This window comes from Saimiri boliviensis, chromosome 3 (genome assembly GCF_048565385.1).
Source record: "Saimiri boliviensis isolate mSaiBol1 chromosome 3, mSaiBol1.pri, whole genome shotgun sequence".
Taxonomy (NCBI): Eukaryota; Metazoa; Chordata; class Mammalia; order Primates; family Cebidae; genus Saimiri; species Saimiri boliviensis.
In genome coordinates this window covers 38,333,165-38,342,138 of record NC_133451.1, presented here as the reverse complement: position 1 = coordinate 38,342,138, position 8,974 = coordinate 38,333,165, and the positions used below count along the sequence as shown (strand labels likewise).

General features: G+C 45.4%; 1 non-coding gene across 1 annotated transcript; it reads left to right on the top strand.

Annotated features, from left to right (window-relative positions):
* Positions 1 to 8,634: 8,634 nt before the first annotated feature.
* On the top strand, positions 8,635 to 8,741 carry LOC120363731 (U6 spliceosomal RNA). The gene has a single exon (XR_005579184.1). It is a non-coding gene; the product is annotated as a U6 spliceosomal RNA (small nuclear RNA).
* Positions 8,742 to 8,974: the final 233 nt, after the last annotated feature.

Below are 8,974 nucleotides of genomic sequence, written 5' to 3'. Positions count from 1 at the left end.
CCACAGAATTTCCCCAGAGCAGCTCCACAGCCACTCTAAAGGTTCAGGTGGACAAGCCTTGTCAAGATTCAATCACAGCCATCGCTGACCTCCATAGCAGTCCTTCTTGATTTGCCCAGGGTGCCCACAAAAGAAGCAGATACACTCTTCACCCAGAGCCAAAGAACCAGTTGGCATCTGAGGAGCCTGGAGGCCCACTGAAACTGCTGCAACAGTAGTGCCACAGGTGGGCTCTGCACTCCTGGTGCTCCCACTCCATGGTTCCTGCCATGTAGCCAGCCACGCCAGCAACCAGACAAGGGGTTCCTGTGGCCCACTTGGGGCCATGCTGCCCGAGGGTACAGCTTCATGTAATCCTGAGTGATAGAGATCTAGACTTCCATGTTAAACTATAAATAAATTCCTTCCAGGGTTAACTTGGTCTATGCCCAGGAATGAGCAAAGATAGCCAACAAGGCTAGCAGCAAGATGGAGTCAACCATGTTAGATTTCTCTGTCATAATATTTGCAAAGGCAGTTTCACTAAGGTTACTGAGTGTTTAAAAATTATAATATATGAAAAGAAAAAAGAAAAATATATGTAATTAAAACTACTATAAATAGGGCTGGATGTAGTGGCTCATGCCAGTAATCCCAGCACTTTGGGAACCCAAGGTAGGAGGATCACTTGAGACCAGGAGTTCAAGACCAGTCTGAGCAACACGGTGAGATCTCCTCCCTAAAAAAAATTTTTTTAGTCAGCTGAACATAGTGGCACATGGCTGTAGTCCTAGCTACTTGGAAAGCTGAGGTGGGAGGATCATTTGGGCCCAGGAGTTCAAGGTTACAGTGAGGTATGATTGCACCACTGCACTCCAGCCCGTGTGACAAAGCAAGACTGTCCCAATAAAACAAACTAAAAATGAGGAAAACAATAGTGTACATAAAGTATACAAGAAAAGTAAGATGTTGTTTAAAATTTTTATTTTTATTTTTAGAGATGGGGATCTTGCTATGTTGCCCAGGTTGGTCTCAAACTCCTGGGCTCATGCTACCATGCCTGGTGTACAATATCTTTTTTTTTTGAGATGGAGTCAAATGATCCTCCTGTCTCGTGCTGCAGTTACAGGTGTGAGCCACTGTGCCTGGCCCAGAATCCTATTTAAAGTGAAGCCCAGCATGGTGGCTCATGCCTGTAATCCCAGCACTTCGGAAGGTTGAGGTGGGCAGATCACCTGAGATCAGGAGTTTGAGACCAGCCTGGCCGACATGGTGAGACGCTGTCTCTACCAAAAATAGAAAATTTAGCCAGGTGTGGTAGTGCACGTCTGTAATCCCAGCTACTTAGGTGGCTGAGGCAGGACAATCCCTTGAACCGGAGAGGCAGAGGTTGCAGTGAGCCAAGATCTTGCCGTTGAACTCCAGTCTGGGCAACAGCGAGGCTCTGTCTCAATAAATAAATAAATAAAATAAGGTGAAACAATCCCTGACAGAGAAAATGATACGAGCTGAACTTATCCATTATTTCATATAGTTAGGAGCATAAGTACATGTTTTGTGGTAGAGACCTGCAAATACGTGTATCAGACAAATTTTACAAGTAGTTCAGAATTGGTTGTGTTCTTTCTAGTTCATTATTGTTTGCAGAGCATTTTCATACTGTGCCACTTAACTGAATTATCTGGGCTGTTGCTGAACCATGAACCTATCCAGAGAGTACACTAAAACCTTCTAGAGCATCACTTTCCAATTAAGTTTCCTCTTCAAGATGCATAGTTTCTTTTGGGAGCCAAAGTACCTCTATTCAGAGTTAATCCTAGATTATAACCCATTGAGGAAAGGAATATCTCTTCATCTACTTCCATCTTCCATTAATTTGTCATTTAGATTCTTTTTAACAGTTGCATTTGGAATCTACTACAGGATTTTGTATCATCTGCATCCCTACCTTTATCTTTGTTACATGATTTTGTAAAAAGTGTGTCAGCTGTGGGTAAGCTTCAGAAAAAAAGAAAAGAAAAGAAAAGTGTGTGTCTTAGAATTTATAGCTTGTTTCCAAATCACACAGCTGGTTTCCACTACTAAGAGTAAGACAGGCAATCCATAGAAGGGGCCCAGTGGAATTCCTGCACTTCTCAGCTTCTCCCTGACTCTATTTCCTTCTCTTTTTAACTTCAAAACCTTTGCTAGTATGATATTTTGGATTGTGGCTGAAGCTAGAAGATCTATGGATTTAATCAGATGAAGACATACTATAACAGCTAGGAACAGAAGAGGAGCACTTAAAGTCCTTCTGTAATGCTTGGGGCAACTTTAAGATTTGTAATCCTAGGCCGGGCGTAGTGGCTCACGCCTGTAATCCAAGCACTTTGGTGGCCAAGGTGGGCGGATCACCTGAGGTCAGGAGTACAAGACCAGCCTGACCAACATGGTGAAAACCCATCTTAAAAAAAAACAAAAGAAAAGAAAAAAAAATTCAAATGTCCAAGTATAGTAGTAAGTGGTGATATTTAAAAATTAAAAAAAAATAAGGCCGGGCACGGTGGCTCAAGCCTGTAATCCCAGCACTTTGGGAGGCCGAGGCGGGCAGATCACGAGGTCAAGAGATCGAGACCATCCTGGTCAACATGGTGAAACCCCGTCTCTACTAAAAATACAAAAAATTAGCTGGGCATGATGGCACATGCCTGTAGTCCCAGCTACTCGGGAGGCTGAGGCAGGAGAATTGCCTGAACCCAGGAGGCAGAGGTTACGGTGAGCTGAGATCGCGCCATTGCACTCCAGCCTGGGTAACAAGAGCGAAACTCCATCTCAAAAAGAAAAAAAAAAAAAAAAAATTTTTACCCAGATATAATAATAGTATACAAGTTGTATCATTTTTCCCTTTAACAATATGCCCATAACATTTCTTCATATGCTGTAGGGTATTTGTAATTTCAAAATAATTAATGATTTTTTTTTTTTTTTTTGAGACGGAGTTTCGTTCTTGTTACCCAGGCTGGAGTGCAATGGCACGATCTTGGCTCACCGCAACCTCCACCTCCTGGGTTAAGGCAATTCTGCTGCCTCAGCCTCCTGAGTAGCTGGGATTACAGCACGTGCCACCATGCCCAGCTGATTTTTTTTTGTATTTTTAGTAGAGACGGGGTTTCACCATGTTGACCAGGATGGTCTCGATCTCTAGACCTCGTGATCCACCCGCCTCGGCCTCCCAAAGTGCTGGGATTACAGGCTTGAGCCACCGCGCCCGGCAATGATTTTTTTTTGAGACAAAGTTTTGCTCTTGTTGCCCATGTCCAGGCTGGAGTACAATGGTGAGATCTCGGCTCACTGCAACTCCCACTTCCTGGTTCAAGTGACTCTCCTGCTTCAGCCTCCCAAGTAGCATGTACCACCACGTCAGGCTAATTTTTTATTTTTAGTAGAGATGGGGTTTCTCCATGCTGGTCAGGCTGGTCTCGAACTCCCAACCTCAGATCAACTGATTGCCTCGGCCTCCCAAAGTGCTGAGATTATAGGCGTGAGCCACTATGCCTAGCCAATGATTTTTTTTTTTTTTTTTTTTGAGACAGAGTTTCACTGTGTTGCCAGGTGCCAGGCTGGAGTGCAGTGGTGCAATCTTGGCTCACTGCAACCTCCGCCTCCCAGGTTCAAGCACTTCTCCTGCCTCAGCCTCCTGAGTAGCTGGGACTCCAGGCATGTGCCACCACACACAGCTAATTTTGTATTTTTTTTTTTTTTTTTTTGGAGACGGAGTTTCACCCTTGTTACCCAGGCTGGAGTGCAATGGCGCGATCTCGGCTCACCGCAACCTCCGCCTCCTGGGCTCAGGCAATTCTCCTGCCTCAGCCTCCTGAGTAGCTGGGATTACAGGCACGTGCCACCATGCCCAGCTAATTTTTTGCACTTTTAGTAGAGACGGGGTTTCACCATGTTGACCAGGATGGTCTCGATCTCTCGACCTCGTGATCCACCCGCCTCGGCCTCCCAAAGTGCTGGGATTACAGGCTTGAGCCACTGCGCCCGGCCTTAATTTTGTATTTTTTAGTAAAGCCGGGGTTTCACCATGGTCTCAATCTCTTGACCTCGTGATCTGCCTGCCTCGGCCTCTCAAAGTATTGGGATTACAGGTGTGAGCCACCGCAAGGTGTTGCTATGTTGCGTAGGCTGGAGTGCAGTGGCTATTCATTGGTGTGATCCTACTACTAATCAACACAGGAATAATTAATTATTATTTCTATTCAAAATATTGATAGAATTCCTAGCCAGAGAAATTAGGCAGGAAAGAGGGAAAGGAAAGAAAAGTGAAAAAGGGAGTCAGGGAGAGAGGAAGGGAGGCAGGGAGGAAGGAAGCGAGGCAAGGAGGGAAGGAGAGGGAGGAAGGGAGGGAGACAGAAAAGGAAAGAAAGAGAAAAAATAAAAAAGAAGAAAAAAGCATTCAAATTGGAAGGGAAGAACTAAAGTTATCTCTTCAGATCACATGATTTTTTTTTTTTTTTGAGTCTTGCTCTCTGTAGCCCAGGCTAGAATGCAGTGGCGCCATCTCAGCTCACTGCAACCTCCAACTCCCAGGTTCAAATGATTCTCCTGCCTCAGCTCTCCGTGTAGCTGGGATTATAGGCACCCACCACCGTGCCTGGCTAATTTTTGTATTTTTTTAGTAGAGACGGGGTTTTAACCATCTCGGCCAGGCTGGTCTCGAACTCCTGGCCTCATGATCCACCTGCCTCGGCTTTCCAAAGTGATGGAATTACAGGTGTGAGCCTCTGTGCCCGACTACATGATCTTACATGTAGAAAATTCTAAAGATCGGCCAGGCGTGGTGGCTCAAGCCTGTAATCCCAGCACTTTGGGAGGCCGAGGCGGGTGGATCACGAGGTCAAGAGATTGAGACCATCCTGGTCAACATGGTGAAACCCCGTCTCTACTAAAAATACAAAAAATTAGCTGGGCATGGTGGCGTGTGCCTGTAATCCCACCCACTCAGGAGGCTGAGGCAGGAGAATTGCCTGAACCCAGGAGGCGGAGGTTGCGGTGAGCCGAGATCGTGCCATTGCACTCCAGCCTGGGTTAACAAGAGCGAAACTCCGTCTCAAAAAAAAAAAAAAAAAAAGAAAAGAAAATTCTAAAGATCAACTAAAAAAAAAAAAAAAATTAGAACTAATAAATTCAGCAAAGTTGCAGGCTACAGAAGCAACACTCAAAAATCACCTGCATTTCTACATACCAACAATGAACAATCTGAAAAGGAAATTAAGAAAGTGAACGGGCATTGTGGCTCAATGCCTGTAATCTCAGCATTTGGAAGGTCAAGGTGGGCAGATCTCTTCAGGCCAGGAGTTTAAGACCCTGGTATTCAAGACCCAGGAATTCAAGTGGTGTGCACTTGTAGTCCCAGGTACTCGGGAGGCTGAGGCATGAGAATTGACTGCACCTGCGAGGTAGAGGTTGCAGTGAGCTGAGATTGTGCCACAGCACTCCAGCCTGGTGACACAGCAAGATTCTGCCTCAAAAAAAAAAAAAAAAAAAAAAAAGCAATTCCATTTATAATATCAAAAAAAAAAAAAAATAGGCTGGGTTTGGTGGCTCATGCCTATAATCCCAGCACTTTGAGAGGCCAAGGTGGAAGGTCACTTGACCCCAGGAGTTTGAGACCAGCCTAAGCAATATAGTGACACCCTATCTCTATTTTCAAACACGTAAAAAAGAAATTTTTATTTTGAGACAAAGTCTGGCTCTATTGCCCAGGCTGGAATACAGTGGCACAATCTTGACTCACTGCAACCTCTACTTACTGAGCTCAAGCCATCTCGTCCCACCTCAATCTCCTGAGTAGCTGGGACTACCGGCACCACCATCATGTCTGGCTAATTTTTATTTTTATTTTTTTTTTGTAGAGACAGAGTTTTGCCATGTTGCTCAGGCCGGGTGCAGTATTTTGCACTTCCCTTGAGGCCAGTTGTTGGAGACCAGCCTGGCCAACATAGTGAGACTTCTGTCTCTTTTTTTTTTTTTTTTTTTTGAGACAGAGTTTCTGTCTTGTTACCCAGGCTGGAGTGCAATGGCGCGATCTCGGCTCACCGCAACCTCCACCTCCTGGGTTCAGGCAATTCTCCTGCCTCAGCCTCCTGAGTAGCTGGGATTACAGGCACGCACCACCACGCCCAGTTAGTTTTTTGTATTTTTAGTAGAGACGGGGTTTCACCATGTTGACCAGGATGGTCTTGATCTCTCGACCTCGTGATCCACCCGCCTCGGCCTCCCAAAGTGCTGGGATTACAGGCTTGAGCCACCGCGCCCGGCCAAGACTTCTGTCTCTTAAAAGAAATAAAAGCTGGCGCACTCCAGTAGTCCCAGCTACTCTGGAGGCTGAGGTAGGAGGATTAAGCCCAGGAGTTCGAGGCTGCAATGCGTTATGGTCACATCCGTGAATGGCCACTGTACTCCAGCCTGAGTGACAGAGCAAGACTCCATCTCTAAAATAAATAAATAAATAAATAAATAAATAAATAAATAAATAAATTTCCTTAAGTAGCCAAATTTCCTTAAGTTTTTGATTACTAGTGAGACTGAAGATTTTCAAATATCAAACATTTGTATTTCCTTTGTGTGTGTGAACTGTTGAAAAACATTCACTTTGGGCTGGGCATGGTGGCTCAAGCCTGTAATCCCAGCACTTTGGGAGGCCGAGGCGGGTGGATCACGAGGTCAAGAGATCAAGACCATCCTGGTCAACATGGTGAAACCCTGTCTCTACTAAAAATACAAAAAGTTAGCTGGTCATGGTGGCGCGTGCCTGTAATCCCAGCTACTCAGGAGGCTGAGGCAGGAGAATTGCCTGAACCCGGGAGGCGGAGGTTGCGGTGAGCCGAGATCGTGCCATTGCACTCCAGCCTGGGTAACAAGAGCGAAACTCCGTCTCAAAAAAAAAAAAAAGAAAAGAAAAACGTTCGCTTTGAATGAAGAGACCTTCCAAACAAGCTTTGTGTGAGCAACATGGCTGTTTATTCACCTGGGTGCAGGTGGGCTAAAGCCTAAAAGGGCATTAGCAAAGGGCAGTGGGATAGGAGTTGGTTTTATAGGTTTGGGTAGTTTTTTGGGGGGCGGGGGTGCTACAGAGTAAGATCACAAGTTTAGTTACAATGGCAGGGTTGGGTGAGAGGTATTTAATTATCATAAGAACAGTTAAGATGGCAGGGTTGGGTGAGGGGCTCATTCAAGGAAGCTCTGCTGGATGATCAGGGACAATAGCAAACGCAGGTAGGGAGTGGGAGACATCAGCCAGGGCAGGCAGGACTTCAGACTTTCGGGCTCCAGGCTTGCATATAAGACCTGACATTCAGGCTCCAGGCTTGCATATGGAGACCTGACATGAACCATCAGTTCATACTTTATACCTATGCATGTATGGCAGGCGTTAATCTTCCCTATCAATTTACATGAGCCCTTCGTATATTATGGTATTTCTCCTTTATCTATCAGTATTTGTTCCAAATTTTCCAATTGGTGTTTCTCTTTTAATTCTGTGTCCATTCAACAAATATTTATTCAATGTTTACTATGTTCTCAGTTCTATGTGTTGCTCTTTTTTTTTTTTTTTTTTTTTTTTTTGAGACGGAGTTTCGCTCTTGTTACCCAGGCTGGAGTGCAATGGCGCGATCTCGGCTCACCGCAACCTCCGCCTCCTGGGTTCAGGCAATTCTCCTGCCTCAGCCTCCTGAGTGGGTGGGATTACAGGCACACGCCACCATGCCCAGCTAGTTTTTTGCACTTTTAGTAGAGACGGGGTTTCACCATGTTGACCAGGACGGTCTCGATCTCTCGACCTCGTGATCCACCCGCCTCGGCCTCCCAAAGTGCTGGGATTACAGGCTTGAGCCACCGCGCCCGGCCAACTGTGTTGCTCTTTACATATAGAATTACACAATTTTTAGTTCTTCCATTGTTTAAAGTTTAGAAAAAGTACACTTAGGGGCGGGGCGCAGTGGCTCATGCCCGTAATCCCAGCACTTAGGGAGGCTGAGGCAGGTGGATCACCTCAGGTCAAGAGTTCGAGACCAGCCTGGCCAACATGGTGAAACCCTGTGTCTACTAAAACCATAAAAATTAGCCAGGTGTGGTGGTGTGCGCCTGTAATATCCCAGCTACTAGGGAGGCTGAAGTAGGAAATCACTTGAACCTGGGAGGCGGAGGTTGCAGTGAGTGGAGACTGCACTACTGTACTCCCAGCCTGGGCAACAAAGTAAGACTCAGTCTCAAAAAAAAAAAAAAAAAAAAAAAAAAAAAGAAAACAAAAGAAAAGAAAGAATAAAGAAAGAAAAACTGCACTTAAAGATCAGGACAGCCGGGCGCAGTGGCTCAAGCTTGTAATCCCAGCACTTTGGGAGGCTGAGGCGGGCGGATCACAAGGTCGAGAGATCGAGACCATCCTGGTCAACATAGTGAAACCCCGTCTCTACTAAAAATACAAAACATTAGCTGGGCATGGTAGTGCATGCCTGTAATCCCAGCTACTCAGGAGGCTGAGGCAGGAGAATTGCTTGAACCCAGGAGGCGGAGGTTGCGGTGAGCCGAGATCGTGCCATTGCACTCCAGCCTGGGTGACAAGAGTGAAACTCCGTCTCCAAAAAAAAAAAAAAAAAAAGATCAGGACAAGTGCTTGCTTTGGCAGCACATATACTAAAATTGGAAAGATACAAAGAAGATTAGCATGGCCACTGCACAAGGATGACATGCAAATTCATTAAGTGTTACATATATTTTTTTAAAGATTTAAACATAAGACCTAAAACCATAAAAACCCTAGAAGAAAACCTAGGCAATACCATTGAGGACATAGGCATGGGCAGAGAATTCATGACTAAAACACCTAAAGCAATGGCTACAAAAGCCAAAACAGACAAATGGGATCTAATTAAACTAAAGAACTTCTGCACAGCAAAAGAAACTATCATCAGAGTGAACAGGCAACCTACAGAATGGGAGGCCGGGCGCG